The sequence below is a fragment of the Nilaparvata lugens genome, chromosome 5, assembly GCF_014356525.2.
Source record: "Nilaparvata lugens isolate BPH chromosome 5, ASM1435652v1, whole genome shotgun sequence".
NCBI classification, from domain to species: Eukaryota; Metazoa; Arthropoda; class Insecta; order Hemiptera; family Delphacidae; genus Nilaparvata; species Nilaparvata lugens.
In genome coordinates, this window is record NC_052508.1 from 56,322,894 (window position 1) to 56,340,043 (window position 17,150).

The window sequence follows — 17,150 nt, forward strand, 5'->3', positions numbered from 1 at the left end:
ATTTATAAGTATATGATCTGTAAATCCTACACTAAATATTCACTTCCGGAGGAATTTGTTCATGAAGTGACTATTTGTCCTCTTGAAATTACAAAATAAATCTCTTCCAAGCTTAACGATTCCTGAACGGAAATTATTTATCTCTATCATAATTTATTCTATCACTTTATTAAAGCCCAGACAATAATATCTAATCTCCTCAGAGCTCCATAGAAGTGAAATAGGGAGAAGTGTGAATCAGATAAAATTTTCTCTCAAACGCATTGCACCCTAGAACAATGCTCAATAGTAATAATTCACACCTCTGCAATCCGGATCGTATACTAACAATGAAACTACTGCTCCTGGTTAAATTCCACCTACGCTAACATCAAATTCCACGCAACATTTCATTATTGGAGTGGCAATAAATACAGTTCCGTTTCAATGAAAGCAGATCAACAGCCAACGGCACAAAGCGCAGGCAAGCTTGCACCCGACATTAACATCATTTGATAGAGCAAACGTAGCCAACCCTGAATTTAGCAGCTTCCGGATCAACAATCCCGTGCATGTGAGATATTGATGGAATGTATGGAAGAATGGGAGAGAATATGAAAGAGAATATTGTGAGGGAGTATGGGAAGAATAGGAGGAGTGAGAAGAAAGGAGGAGAGAAAATTGAACAAGGAACTGGTGATTAGTCTGACCGAAACCGTTTTGCGATGAAAGGCTGTATTGTTGTGATAAGACCGTGGATTTCCAGTCCGATATTTGAGAATTGCAGCTGGATCAATGAACAATATTTTATTACAGATCCGAATAATGACACCATAGTTATTATGATAGCTCGAAATCATGGGGATATCAGTTGCAATTGATAGAATCACATGTGCTAAACTTCTAATAGTAGCATTATCACCTCACTTCCCTCTATCTCTATGTGACTATGGTGTTTATTTGTATAGAATAAGCATATGCGAAAGTATAATTAATTATGCATATGTGAAAAGTTGAACACTGCAGTGATAGGCTAGTTCAATTTTTCGTAGTGGTTGGAAAATTTATAAAGTGAAAAAGTATGCTATAAAATTCATATGGTTTTTTGTTGGTGGGGACTCTATAATAGGAAGGTCTCTTCCAACCTGAATACATAAATCGAGTCGTCAATGGACGTTACGACTGTTGTTCTTCAGCCGGGTTCGACAGTTTAACGTATCCACCCGATAACACAGCCTGACTGATTCAACTTCTGGTCATCTGTGTTAAACACCAAGACCTCCAGTCTGCTACGCTAAGGATCATTCAATAGCTGATTTAAAGATGATTTGTATATAGAGTAGAATGAGAAGATTTGAAAGCAATCAAATCAAGACCTTTTGCTGAACCTGAATTGAATTATAGATTGGTTAGTATTAAGATGAATAATTTACTATGTTGTTGGGATAAACTCACAATCAAATATTGGAGTAGCAATTTTATTCTGTTCAACTGATTACCGTGTAAAAACGCCAAACGATTCACCCTACAACTACTAAGCTATGATTGAGGGAATCAATGTAATAAAAGAAATATCTACATCATCAAAGAAATAAAACGGGAAATTTCCCTGTACAACTGAAGATATTTATTATATATTATTTATTTATTTATTTACTATTTATTTATTATTATTATTATTTATAATAATTATTTTCTCATTTTACATTAATTTATCATAAGATATCCATCTTTATGGTTTTTGTTATCATGGAAAATATATTTCAGAAAAAGCATTTCTCCTCATTTTCTGTTGTAATAATTTTCCTTACATCACCACTGCTAATTGGATCCATTTGTTGACTGGCTGATGAATATCAAACAGTTTCTTCTCTATGTTCATAAATAACCTCTTTCTCCATCGACCCATTTATTACGAGTGGATAGATAAATTGCCCGTGAAATTGAATTGGCTAAAGGAATTCACCTTTGAGCTGGGAAATATTGAAGATACACTTGGACAGTTTTTGCACGTCTGTTTAACCAAACGGAGCTTCCTGTTTCCCATTTCAGTGTGTTTAGTGGGTTAAATGGAAGAGTGCATTCTAGCTTCACAGTTTTATATAAGAGTGACGTCTCTTCGTGGAAGAGACAAGCTTCATTACTCTTTTTCATTCTCTCTCTCTCTCGCTTTCCATCCATCAGTTTTTCTCTTTTCATTACTTCTTCTGTCACTTCTCTGAACGTCAATATTCAAATTGTTCAAACATGGATGCTCTCTCTCCCAATCCCTCACCTAAACTATCATATCTTATCATCATATTCACCCTTTCTTTCTCACCCAAAGAAAAACATTCAAATTATCTCGCTATCCATCTCTGTTTATATTTTTCTCTCAAAATCTACACTACTCTTCCATACAAACATATCCCAGCACATCTTCCATGACAAGTCTCTCTTTCTCTCCTTTTTCTTTCTATCCTTCACTCCATTTCTCTTTCTGATACAATTTTCTGTCTCTGTCAATTCAGAGCATCCCTTCACTCAACTGTATATTTCACTCCATTTCTCTTTCTGGCACAATTTTCTGTCTCTGTCTATTCCGAGCATCCCTTTCGCTGAGCACAGCAGAAATTCAATTTCCCCGTTCTCATTTCCCGTGCACATTGATCAGATCCAGATCTCCGTGAAGAGTCTCGCTTCATATCGCTGCACATTAACAGGTGATCACCATTCAAACTTCGTTTAAGAATTACTGTCGGTATTCTAGGCTATAAAACAGTTAGCAGTGAATTTATAGCATTAAGTTCCTCCAGTATATTGTAACTTCTTCGGAGCCCGTTTGTGCCGACCCCTTTTTACTTAGCTTGAGACATCATTAGCTCTACAGGTGTAATTAATAATAATAATAATAATAATAATAATTTATTTCTCATAAAAAAGAAAAATCACAATTACAATTTCAAATGAAAACATATAACATAACAGTATGAAGAAACATTTCAATTTTCAATGAAATTATATAACAAAATAATCATACAATTGCTTCCTTATCAGAGAAATTAGGTACTCCCGAGGATTCCTTTATGGGAGTTACCAGCAAATAGTTTTAGTCATTTAGAAAAATTATAAACCTATAAATAATAATTACTACATCCCTGTCGCGAAGAAAACTGTTAGGTACTAGAATCAACAAAACTTGTCTTCTCTATTTAAAAACAAACAATATAATTACTCTTCCACTTATATCCATTCATCATAAAAAAGTCTCTCTTTTTTTTGAGTTTATTTCTTTAATCTCCAAGTTTATCATCTATCGCTTATTAGACTACAGGGTTCCTGAGCAAATTCCTCATCATTATATTGAATTATTCAATTGAACGAATATGATATAATCTGAAAAAAGAGAGGAAATAAAGAAAGATTGATCATATTTTTGTCAATCATCAACAGCATAAAACGAGTAACTTCTAATATCAGTTAAACTTTTTATCATGTGAATGTGTGGAAAATAACCTTCTTTATTCAATTTAAGTCAAAACGAGATAGCTTATTATTGTTCAACTAGTTATTATATTAAGTAACTAGGTAGTTCCTTAATAATATTATAGTTGCTATAATAGTGATGTAATAGTGTGATATTGAGAGGGTAGTATTGTAGTTGTTTTTGTGTATCTTATATTATTTTTCAGGTTTTTGAACTGGAATGAACTTTGATTTTTACTGTATGTTGAACCCTGCGTTTTAGTCTGAGAATTGACTCTGTCTTGTTTGAATTTGCTAACTTGTTGCTTAATTGTCGAAATTAAAGCAATTTTCGTGCATTTTTCAAATGCAGTTTCAATTACATGTCGAAAAACTACTGTGTTTGAAAATTGTACGAGCATTGACCTTTTTGCAGCTTTGGCTTTCCCACTGGAAGTTATGCTCAACGCTCGTGGAGGGGGAATAATTTTCAGTGAAAAAGGCCACAGTTGGTATTGAGACGCGAACGAAAAATCATGTAACGGTGCGCGAGCCTCGGTCCTCTGAATGGGTCTGTTGCCCATCCAGAGGGACAAATTGAAAAGTTTTTCATTATCAGAACTTTTGTTGTAGTTTGTATAGTAATCTAAAATTGATAGAATCAGTAGATGTAAAATTAAATAGTTAATTGTGTGCGTGAATTTAAGTAAAGTGTAGTAAGTTTCATAACGTCTGAGTTTATTGAGTTTTTGATTATGTGTTCTCAAAAGTAAAGTTTAGATATTGTTAGAATGGTGAGTGCCAAACTCTTGTTGTTTTCGTATTATAGCTCAAAATTTAGTACATAGAATGACCGAGGCACTAATTTAGTTGCAGCAAGTTAGCAGGTTCCCAAAATGTATAGATTTAAAATGGAGTATGTCTTCTTGACCTGAATCGATCGCTGAATAACTTTGTTCTGTTTGAAATTTTACATGTTACCTGACTCTTATTAATTCGTTCTACCTATTTAGAGTACAATAAACCTGAAGTTAAATTTTAAAAGTATTTTCATTGAAGTTCCTGGCTCGTAGTTACTATAGTTGCTAGAATAGGTGACAATGATGATAATCTGTGCATTTGAATCAACGAATCCACTAAAAGCTCCCAACCGATCAAGGATTCAAATACCGGTAGATGAATTGATAGCAGTATACTTTAGCAAATATTATAAAAGAGAAGAAACAACCCCCCTCCGTTTACATTGGTGGCCAGCGGTGGGATAGTCTGCAAGAATCACTATCGAACCACATGTATTCTTATTTTATATTTCATATTCTGGAAGATTAACTCAATAGAGACAAATATGTCACCGGTTGCAGAAATGATGTCAGGTGTGGTGTAGGGATGAAAATACCTCTATCGGTTACAGTGATAAAAAACCAATTGGATAAGAACACACATACGTTATCAAATTCTACACATTTTTATTCGGTACGCATTCATTAAAATTATTAATTTTATTTTTAAATTCATTTAATTTATTTAATTCACTATATTAATCGTTATACAAAAACAATTATTTTCATTCTCTTCAAATTTAGTTTCTTAAAAACTACTATTGTGTTCAAATTCGTTTCGAATGGGATTAGAATTGAATCATCAACAATTTACCGAAATCCAACGATGATATCCCACACAAATCTGTAATTTTCGCATGGGTAATGACGAACGACTATTGAAGCATCTTCAGAAAAATAGTTAGCTTCATTACTACTTGAAGAAAATGTGATAGCTTAGTATTTTGTGCTCTCTTCGTATGCATTCCTATCCGTATAGTTGTCGTGCTTATAGTCAATAACTGCTTCTATGATTCCTCAATGATCTTCTAGAGTAGAGTTTGGAACTGTAGTACGGTATAGGGATAGAGCGTGAATGAAACAAAATTAAATCCAATATAAAATTTGAATTGGATGGATTCAGAATTGAATATACAAGAAGGAATAAAGCTAAACAAGCTTTCCCTAGTAAATTATACACAAAAGAATAAATATTGTTTTAACGAGAATGTTCGAGAGCTAGGATATTCTTGTGTTGGAATCAATGCATCGTTCCACCAAACTCCTATTGACAACGTTTCTAGAAAATTGAGTAATAAAAAATTATATGCAAGATGTTCTAGACCTATCTATTCTCATTGCATTTTCTTGAGCTTCGTGGGAAAACTCAATTAGCGCTCCCTTGTATCCTGCTCTCAGCAAGACAGAATCCAATACCTGGCAAGCGAAAATGAAGCTATAAAAAGGGAGAAAGGACCCCACTGAAAGTACTCGTTATTATGCAGTGAAACTGCTGAGTCTAGCATCTTGTGGAGGGAGCAGACTCCTAACAGAGCCTTGGTGAGAATTGACATTATCATAGTTTTAGAGTTCTATGCCGCAGACCTGAGAATCTTTACTGAGAGACAATAGTAATAATTATGAAAGTGACAATATTCTAACAATCGTTCACTGCACTTCTGTGTTTTCGGTGGAAAATTGTTTCGAATATGATGGCAATATTATTTTTTCAATAATGCTCTTTCACATGCACTACAGTAAGTAGTAACTGAGTAGTTTCGAGCAATGTACTTACAATAGATATATTCTATGTACCTTGGTTTCGACCAAGGGTATATTATACCCAAGACTATCATGTAAGTTAACATCTGTGGCAAGTTCCACTAGTGAATTCAAATTCACCTTTCTCGCTTGAATTCATTGTCACCAATGGTGATGGATGGTGATGTAACAATGGTGAGAACTAGGCCCGAGTATCTCAGTATCAAAGACCATAGGTTATGATTAGTGAGAGGTAATATTGATAGGTTATGGTACTGTGTCGTATATTATAGAAATAATATATTGATAGGTTGAAAAAATATTGGGAAAGATAACTTATATCGGATGGTTATTATGGTGAGGTTCAGATTATAGAGTCAGCATCCGAGTAACATTGGTTTGATATCCTTGTCTGTTATCAGACGAAGCAGATAGGTCTATCCTTCTTCAGCTCCGCATCGTTGACAAATTACACAATGTAGAAATACGAAACACCAAAATATCGCATATCAATTATGAATTTCTATTACTAAATAATGATAAAATATCACTCTCTGACGAATAAAATATATTTGAGATTGAATTGATTAACAAGATTCAACAATTAATATTTGTTCATATATAATAAATATTTTTTATAATAATTTTATTCAACAATTGAACCTGCATTGATCAGACAACTAAGCGATCTACCACTCCCAACTTGGAGCTATCCACTATGGAAGGTGGTGTGAATGGAAAGTGGCAACAGTCATCATCATCTTCACTTCAGGGATTAGGTTTATAAGTGAACCTGTTCCGGTACCCATCTCTTTCTTGGTCTCCCTACATCTCTTTTTCCTGTAGGTCTATAGTTTTGGACTACAACGGGAATTCTTCCAGGTGGCATTCTATCCAAATGACTGCACCAGTTGCGTCTATTTTGAATAATTCTTTCATGTAGAGGAGCAACCAATAAACCCTGTCTTATATCAGTGTTTCTTATTCTATCAACTCTAGTGCAGCCAAATACACTCCTTCGAAACCTCATTTCTGCAGCTTAAATTCGACTGTTCATTCTACGTGTGTGAATCCAATTCTCACTTCCATATAGGAGAGTCGTAACTGCAATGGTATTATAGAACTTTATTCTGTTTTTTGTCTTGATTTATTTTTTAGGTTTCTATGTATAGTGCCACATATTTTCTGAAACTTTTAAAAATTTTATTGCATACATCAATATCTGTATCATATTATGTTACATCATTACCAAGATAGTTGAAATTTTTCACTTGTTCTACTAATTTTCCGTTCAATTCTATTTTGGTTCTAATTGGATATTTTCCTTTGAATGCCATTGATTTAGTTTTTATAACTGATATTCTCAGTGGCAACAGTGCTGGCCTATAATTTCCACTGACTATGACATGAATCTCAACATAGGGTCGAAAATTAGAGGTCAACTCACATGAGAAGTAAGTGGATCTTCAAAGTTGAGTCAATGTTTCTATGTCTGGAGAACGTGTTATGAAGGGACCAATAATCGAGTTATATAATAAATAATGGAGCATCAACGTGTTCAAGACTTCATGTATCCCAATTTTGGCGAAAGATAACGTGATAAAGTTTCCGTACGTGTTCAATAATGTTGTGCGAGACTCTCCATGGCAACTGCGCTGCCATATACTGTAGGCCCTGACACAAGAAAATGTAGACACATTCCCCCTGAGACATTCTCCAACTGATACAGTTTCTCAATTGAATCACAAGTCACTCCAGCCGATAAAAAAGACGCAGACCTCTCCCACCTCAGGCAATATGCTTCCAGGAAACGTGCACAACATTACAGCTCTGATCCGTTTCCCACTAAATCAATTAAATGAATTGCGGTCGCTGAGCCAATTTCTCCACGGCAATGTACCAGTTTCTCTATGATCCACATTTTTGAAATATCTCTGTTCCATCTTGAAGTTGAGTGAACGGTTCAGTTCCGATTCTGACTCTAATCATAATTAAATATCAACTCTCTCATAGTAAAAATTCAATTTGCTGCAATACCTAATAGAACTGTCTTTCTCGAAAATTTCGTTCTTGTGTGAGACATCAAATTGGATTCCCATTGAAGAAGATACTTGTGTTTACTGTTGAACAACATCTCTAGAAATATTTTCTCCTACATAGCTCTCTCTCTCTCTCTCTCTCTCTCTCTCTCTCTCTCTCTCTCTCTCTCTCTCTCTCTCAGAGAATGGAGGAAATAACAATTGTCTACATTTCTTATTATCAAAAAATCTGCTTCCCTGAAGTATTTTTATTCCAATATATGGAGAGGTTGGAAAATTATTGATAAGTTGAAACAATACTCCATGTATAATATATTAATATTATATTTTCATGGCGTACACAATATTGAACTTCAATACAGTTGAACTTTCTATGTTATTGTGAAGGTGATGTTGTGGGAATTACTATTTTCAATGAAGACGACTCGATATTTCTAAAAGAACTATCTTATTCGAAGGTTATAAGATACTAGTTTCGGTTGAGATTACTAGTTTTCAGTAATCTCTAGTTTATTAGAGATTAATAATGGTGTAACAACCGTAACTAATGACTCGAATCGTTCTATGAACTAGTAGTGGTTTTTACAGAGAGAAATAGTTTCCAATGTGAACGCTGTTTTTACTGATGAAAAAATCAAAGAAAGGCTGCAATGTAAAAGTGAGGATGAAAAATGAAATATACCGTATTGAGCATATTAAAAATTTCTACAAAACTTCACTTCAAAAAAGTTTTTCATGGATTGAGAGACGTAGTTTCAATTGTCTTGAAAAGAGGTATTAATCTATCAAAACTCGATTATGAATCAAAACACAGGGGAGAACTAAAGTTATTTCTACCTGACTGAGTTTTTGTTCTTCGAGGCATATTGATATTCAGCATTCAAGGATGGAAAAATGGTGTTAAAGAAATGGAGTACCTGTAAGAAAGGACCAACACTCTCACGTTTCTAGTAACATATTCATCGTCACAAACAAAAATTCAGGGAGATCCATTTTAACGCTAAGAATGAAAACAAGGGTGACACCTGAATGTCACTTACAGTCTTCTGCTAGACTTCTAGGTCTGCATAAATATTTATACATTGTGAAAGGCGAGTCAAGTGCTTTTGCAACTCTCAATGATATTATCAGAATGGATGGAATGGATATTGGGAATTCCCACATTTCAACGATGCTCCACGGAATACTCTATGAGCCGATGCGAATACGTGGAAGCTACAATTTGAATGTATCGATTCCCTCTTCTCTTTCTATTGAGAAACCTCTTTGTCATCACGCAGTGAAACCTCCATTTCAGAATAAAATGAGAGCTACTTTCTCTCAATGAACAAGACAGGAGAAGGGCACTTAGATTGTATGGAAAACTGAATTGAACCCTCAATGTGAGCTTCGGAAAGAAATTGTGTTTCCTCATTTCCAGGTTTCCCGATTCTTCGAATGTCAAAACTGAAAAACAGTATAATAAGTTATTTTAGAACATGAAGACTGATTCTGTTATATGAATGATTGAGCATTATACCACAAATATAATTTGAATTTATATTATTAATGTGAATGACGTGCTTATTAAGTGAAAATTCAACCGTATAGTACTTGGAAAAGTTTTTTTCAAACATGAAGCATTCCATAAAGGCTCCATTGCACACTCATTCATAAATCCATATGTATCATACGTGCGTGGTATCGTACACATTATGTTGAATCTTTGATTGACTTGTATCGAGATCTGATACTGAATAATTATGTGACCACATAGTATTGTAATACTTCATGAAATTTGGACTGGTCTAAACTGGCATATTTATGATCGATCGGAGAAAACGAAATCGGAGGTCGGAGAAACCCTTGATAGAAAATTCATTCACGAATTGATATATCAGTTGTATCCACAGTGAAAGTTAGCTTCAGAGGCTTAGGAATATTCAACATAAGTATAAAAAATAAATTCAAATAAGTATCAACTTAAATAACCACAAATTAAAATAATTTTAGCTGAGAATTCAGTACCTACTTCAACTTTGATGATAACGCTCACTAGAAGACATTCAACTAGACACTTATGAGGGAGAAGAACTAGATATTACGATCATATCCAGGGATCCAGGCGACCCTCCACTATACTACACAATATGTATGAACACGGTTCTAATATAGAGCTTCCTGGGCTAGAGGATCGGATATACACGGGTACAACACGAGGTCTAGGAATTCTCTAAGACTAGATGCTCATAGAACGTCTTTTTTCCAAGGTAGTCCTGATCACAACATGAGCAGGAAAATATTGAACTCTCTCCCAGCTGTTATATCTGAGATCGAATCTGAAGCTTTGTTGAAGATTAAGTTAAAGGATTGGCTGATCGAAAAATCCTTTTACAGTGTAATGGAACTTTTTGAATTGAGAAATTTTTAAAACGATGTGATTCTTGTCATTTTGTCATCGAATTGAATTATTTTTTGTCATTCAAATATCTTAATATTTTTTACAATGTAATTTACCAATGTGACTATTTATTCAACTTGTTTCAATATTGTATTATTGTACAATGCATGACATCAATAAAAATTGAAATTGAAATTCAATGTGTTTAATTAGTCTATGGTGCGTGTTATAGGGCTTGAGATACTGGTAAATAGACTACAAAACAATCTTTAACAGCGTGGTTGATAGATGAAATTTTAAATAGATAGTTGAATGAAAAATAAATAACAAAACATGCTAGAGAGTTTGTTGTCTTTTTGAACTTGTAACTCTTAAGCTCTTGTTAGAAGAGAATAGCAGCTGCCTAAATTAATAATTGAAGAAACTAATCGAACTATAATCTACACAATGTGAACGTTTCCAAGCACGACTACAAGCAATAAATAATCATTTTAGAGAATAGCACGTTGAAAACTGAACTTGAACGGAGAAATGAATGGGTTGAACACAGAGCGATGGCCAATTGTCAATTGTAGTTACCTGTACAAATCGGTGTGCCTTTCAACCAACTCCTCTATTTACCAACTCCAGCTATTGATTGCGATGATGATCGATCGAGTTCTGTCAAGCAGACCGCGATTTATTAAGTAGCAAGTTCGAAGCCCTGGCTCGGTGGTTTGGTTGGTTGGTGAACCGTGACCTTCGTGCCTCACCTGATTGATTGGCACTTTATGGTGAGTCATTCACACGATCAAACACCTTCGCAAGCGGTAGTGCAAATAATAATTAATCTATTTTCCTGACGTCGACCTGCGTTTGACGGGTTAATTATATTATCGATGGATTCCAGTACTAATTTGTTATTAATAACACTATTAGACGAAGCTGGAAGGGTGTTCCATCCTATTCGAGGAGTTTCTTTTCCAGCTGGCAAATTGAGATCCAGGAATTGTATGGAAAATCTTCAAACAGCCTGTGGAACCGTTTATACAATCATATCAACAGTGTAATGGCACCAATGGATCTTTGGGAGCATTCAATGTTATTTAGGATGGTTTCTATAATTATGAGTCCTTGGCTTATGCAGGAGTGATGGGAAAAATATATAAATGTACATAGGTTATTGAACCGTAGAGAAAGATTGATCTTCTACAGCTTTAATATGAGCTATGTTCATTATTTTTGAGGAAAGATAGTATTTGAAGTCTAAATAGTATTTCACTTTTCATCACTCAGATTGAATAAGCACCGTACAATCAGTTCTTTATTTGGAAGCGTGATTGATTGAAGACAACAACACAAACAGGCTGTCATGAAAATGAACCTCCTACAAACTATCCAAACCACAGTTAAATCGAAATTCCATTGCTCTAATCATAGGCTATCTATTCTCTTTGGTTGAACCAGATGGAGTAGGAGATTCACCATTGGTTAAGATAATTCTAGTACTAATTTATATTCTCATGACTGACTGTGCAGCTGTAATTGAGCAACTACACTTCCAAGGAGAGAGCTGATTGCAGGGCGCTTATCCAATCTGTGTGATCAGAGGCAATTTTGACACCAAATGCCATCTCTCTTCAAAGGTTAGTTATATCATCTACAAACTACAATATTCTGGATCAATCAAATTCATAGAGATATCAACGCAACAGCAACAATATAAAATATTTAACTGTATTGAATATCTGCTGTCTAACAAACTCCATAATTTTTAGTTTCAGTTGCTACACGACTTTTTTAGTTTTGAAAATTGAAATGAATTAATTATATAGCAGGAATTTATTCATTTTATCATGTTATATTTATTTATTCAAAAAGAGCGGAAATCCCATTTCCTGTTTCGATAGTTTTCTGGTCAGTGTTTAAGTGGTCTCAAAAAGGATTGGTAGCCTATAGAATGAATCAAATAGTGAATTTCATTCGAGCTCCTGAAACAATAGAAAGTTACTACTGACAAGAATTGATTGACCTGAATTCCCAATGGCTTAAAATAAACCTACTAAAAATAGGACGATATGACAATGATGAATGAATGTAAGAGCTCAGATTCCATTAAAACTTGCTCTGGAAGAATACATCCAAGACAAAATACAGGTAGCGGTGAAGATACAACACTCAGTTTGGCTCTACGAGAATCAACATTCTAAAAAATTAGATTTTTTTTGCTGATTCCAGAGATCTGCAAAACAGGATAACCTGGCTCGAAATATATAAGATCCTCAATTGATAAAAACAATATAAAAATCTTGTGATACTCTTTTTTCTTAAAAACTTTAAAATAGTTTAACAACTAGTTTCGACCCTAACTTAGGTCATTACTAGTCATGACTTAAGTCATTAGGAAACTAGTTGTTGGTCTATTTTAAAGTTTTCAAAAAATAAAGGGTACTACAAGATTTTTATATTGTTTTTATTAATTTGTTAAAAAGTAGCCCATGTGAGTTGAGTGTTTTTATAAGATCCTCAATGTATTCAACTATCTCAAGCGAAAAAAATCGGACAGATGGTGTGTGTTAGGAGTTCAGAATAATATGAGCTTTAATTACGAGAGTGAAGCATTCAATACCAAAACATTCAAATTCGAGCGTATATTGCGTGGAGGAAGGAGAGGTAGACGCCTGAAGCAATATTGCAGCCGATGTTTACACTAATGAATATGTCAACCGATCCTAATATTGTCTACTCGGCTGGCAACAATTTGATACATGATACAAGATTGCAGATACATGGTTTCAATCAATGAATATGTGTAACTCTATAGCAGAGAACATCGAATCGGGATAGCGTGGTTTGTGCCTCCAATATTCTCTTGTCAATTATTCCAACTCCCTGTGTGCAATTACTTGGATGAATTAATTCACATGCAATCAATGACTGTTCCCGACAGCCTACTGATGAGCATTTCAGCGTACCTCCCATTATTGGGTCACTCAATCAAATAATACTCATATTGCAAGATGGATATATAACATAGTGGAGATTTTTAAAATAGAAATATGTCGATTATCAGGCTTGTTGGAGGGATTTTAATTTATTCTCACTTTAGCTTTCAGCTCCTAAGAATACCTTGTTTGTGAGAATAGCTTTTTTGAACAGATGTCTAGATTTGAGTTACGAATTTCCAGTTTATTACAGAGAGAGTTATTCTTCTCATGGGAAAACCAATTTCTACACTTACTACAAAAACATCCTACTCTCAAGAAACTTACTAGTTATGTGAAGTTATGTGAACAGTGGACCTCACGCAGTATTCTCATCCACAAGTACCTTATTGAAACTATAGACCTTAATATGGAAATCAAGGTACCTAGAATAGAGGTATAATGTATTCTAGGTACATTGTATGGAAATACAGCAATAGACTGACTTCTCCACACATCTGTGTAATCACTTGTCAGCTGATTTTTTGATGAACAATTCTATAGTCTGATTTTTACTCCAATATTGTCGTATGAAGGAGGCTCCTTTTCCTTTTATATTATCCTTGAAATGCAAAATTTCCAAAAACCTTGTATATACAAGGTTTTGACGCGCAATTAAAAAAGGAACATACCTGTCAAATTTCATGAAAATCTATTACCGCGTTTCGCCGTAAATGCGCAACATATAAACATTTAGTGCCGGTTGCACAACAGCCGGTTAAATTTTAACCGTGATTAATTTCACGAGAACCAATCAGAGAAGCCGTTTTTTCGAAAACGCCTTCTCCGATTGGTTCTCGTGAAAGTAATCTCGTGAAAGTAATCACGGTTAAAATTTAACCGGCTGTTGTGCAACCGGGCCTGAGACATTCAAACATTTAAACATTAAGAGAAATGCCAAACCGTCGACTTGAATCTTGGACCTCACTTCGCTCGGTCAATGAAAACAATTTCAGCTGAACCTGTATGTTCATTCAACCAATTATCGTCTTCTCTTTTCCATTCCTCATGCACAAGACTGATGCTCATGTCGGCATCATGCTTAGCAAACAGAATATACAACTCTATGTAGATATTAGCACGGAGTAAAGAATCAAATTCGATTTTACTTACTACTTACTCCTTGGCGCTACAGCTCACTCAGGCTTAATTTCGATTCTACAATTTTCTATTTTTTGTGAAATTAGTGAGTTGAAAGACCAATAGCGAGAATTTCCAATTTTAAAGAATAGGAAAAATATCATACCACAGTGGAAGTCACAATGTGTTTATGAATATCTATAGGGATTACCTGAAAATATGAATACTAAAAACATTACACATTCTTTGAGTTTTGAAACCTGATCATGAATGTTACTCAGTCAAAAAGAGTTACGGTAGTATAGGCTACAGAAATGTAGTCGTACTGAATTATATCCATTCCAACAATGTTTAGTTACTGATGGTAATAATTGCACGAATATAAATGGTTTCCATAGAGGTTTCAAATCAAATATTTATATTAATTAGTAATTCCCAATTACACGTTCCACTGTACACGTATTCAAAGTGAATACGTGCTTAAATTAGCTTGATCATTCTGTTATCGTCGTTTGTGGTACAAAACCATCTCAATTGGAAACAAATTTAAAACACATTTGGATATCACCGATGTAAATAAAAATAATTGATATGTCAGATAACAAAATTCAGAAGCTACTTTTTGATGATGGTATACGAGTAGTTAACTTGAATGCATTCAAATGTGTTAAATGTATTAAAACTTTTATTGGAAATTGATCGATCGAATATTTTCCACATCATGATTATGTGAATAACCTAAAAGGTCAATAATGTGAACGTCTATATCAATAATACCTCTGCTGAAGCTGAATTGGACAAAACAGTAACTCAACGGAGTTGAGTTGAGTACCAAACTACTTTATTAAATAAATCAATCGTAAGTATCAACCTCATAAAGTTTGTTCATGATACATATAGTAGTAACATATTGTCAAATCAATCTTAATGGAAAATCATTCTTGAAATCATGAGATCTTCCAATTTCGTGAGCAGGCATCAATTATATATTCATAGAATCATAACAATACTGAAAGCACTATTCGAATCAGAATAGGATAGAATTTTAACATTCATTAGTTGAATCGTGTTGGAAATGTTATAATTGCAAGCTAGTCGTGCTATCTATCTTCACATTTTGAGAGCACGATGCAAATATGGAGCTTATCGGAATAATTTTGAGCGGATTACTGTCAGAGTAAACGCTTAGCCAAGCATGCAGACGTCCGCCTGCAAAAACGTCATCCTGTTTCCACAGTAAAAAGCTAGAGCCGCGATTTTCTCGGATGGAAACTTTCGTTTTTCTAGCTTTTCAGTCTGTGTGGTGGGATGGGTGGGATTCTGGTCATTCTTTCTTCTCTGTAATCTCTCTGGAGCCATTTTCCGCTTGACGCTCTGGCTGCTAACCACAAAAAGTCGCTCAAAGAACAAGCGCAGTATAGAACAGTTGATGATGAACCGCATTCAGAGAATGTCTGGTGTGCTTTTGATGCATTGACGAATCATCTCATACTTGGTACCGGAGAGACGAGCTAAGCTTGATTTAGGTGTATTCCATTCAAGGTATATGTGTAGAAGGGAGGTGATGGGAAAGTATTAATATTCTGGATTGGAGTTCAATTTGAAATTCATGAATTGTTTTATTCTGAAGTGGGATTGGTCAATCATTGATACAACAGGAGAGGCTTTTGGATAAAATGCTAAGGAATTGGTACAATTCGTCAACATTCTATCCGAATATATTCTATATTACGTTCTGATAGGTATGTACCACCTATTCTACAGGTACAGCTGATTGTTCCTACCGTAACTGTCTCTATTAGCTAATTGTCTCTGTCTCTAAGGAGCAGTGCTTTCAATCCACAAACGCTTTGATTACATACCCGATTAACTATCAGAAAACTCAAGGAATAATTATTAATTCGAAAGCTGAAGTTTTTCCTCATATTTTCACTCATTAGTTATTCTCTTGATAATATCTCATTCATACCTATCGCTCTCCATTACTCATCCAATCATTACCTCAATTGATTATGCTACGTTTCAAGTTCTGCAGTATTCATTAAAAATTCTCATAGTTTTTACATTATTCACTCTAAGTAGTATATTAGTAGTCTATTAAAACTCAATTACCTCAATCTCAAAGATTATGAAACATTATGTAATGACATAACGACCATCATTAGTATCAGCATTCTCATTTCACAAATGCACGTTTTTCTACATGAAGTAATTGATTATTACACGAGCTCCCGTTAGAGCTTGACGGTGAAGTTGACGGTGAAGATTGACCCGTTGAAGCCGTGATTTTTGCAAGGAACATCGTACATGTTTGTCGAGCTTATAATGGAAATCAGTCCTCACAATAAGTGAACATTCATATAACTTCAATCATATTGCGTGGGAGAGAATTATGTGGTGACTGGTTAGAGAGATTTGAACCTGATAAAACTCTCTTGGAATGAAAAGTAAAGAACTAGATTTAAATCATTTGTCGTCCTCATTAAATGATGGGGACTGTGGACATCATTTCAATATTCACTTTTCCTTCAGATACTACTTTCTGTACCATTTTCGCACTTCAAAAAGGCTTCAATAAGTTGAAACATGTTATGAAAATAAAACATGAAAAGGATACTTGAAGGTTTCTATTTTACATCAATAGCATAATTTTGATCATGCTACATTTTCAGTACTTACAACATAT

At 34.4% G+C, this 17,150-nt stretch overlaps 1 protein-coding gene across 2 annotated transcripts in view; it reads right to left on the reverse strand.

The window, feature by feature from the left end:
* The window catches only part of LOC111045926, a 255,507-nt gene that overhangs the window by 110,067 nt on the left and 128,290 nt on the right, over positions 1 to 17,150 (reverse strand). The window lies entirely within an intron of this gene.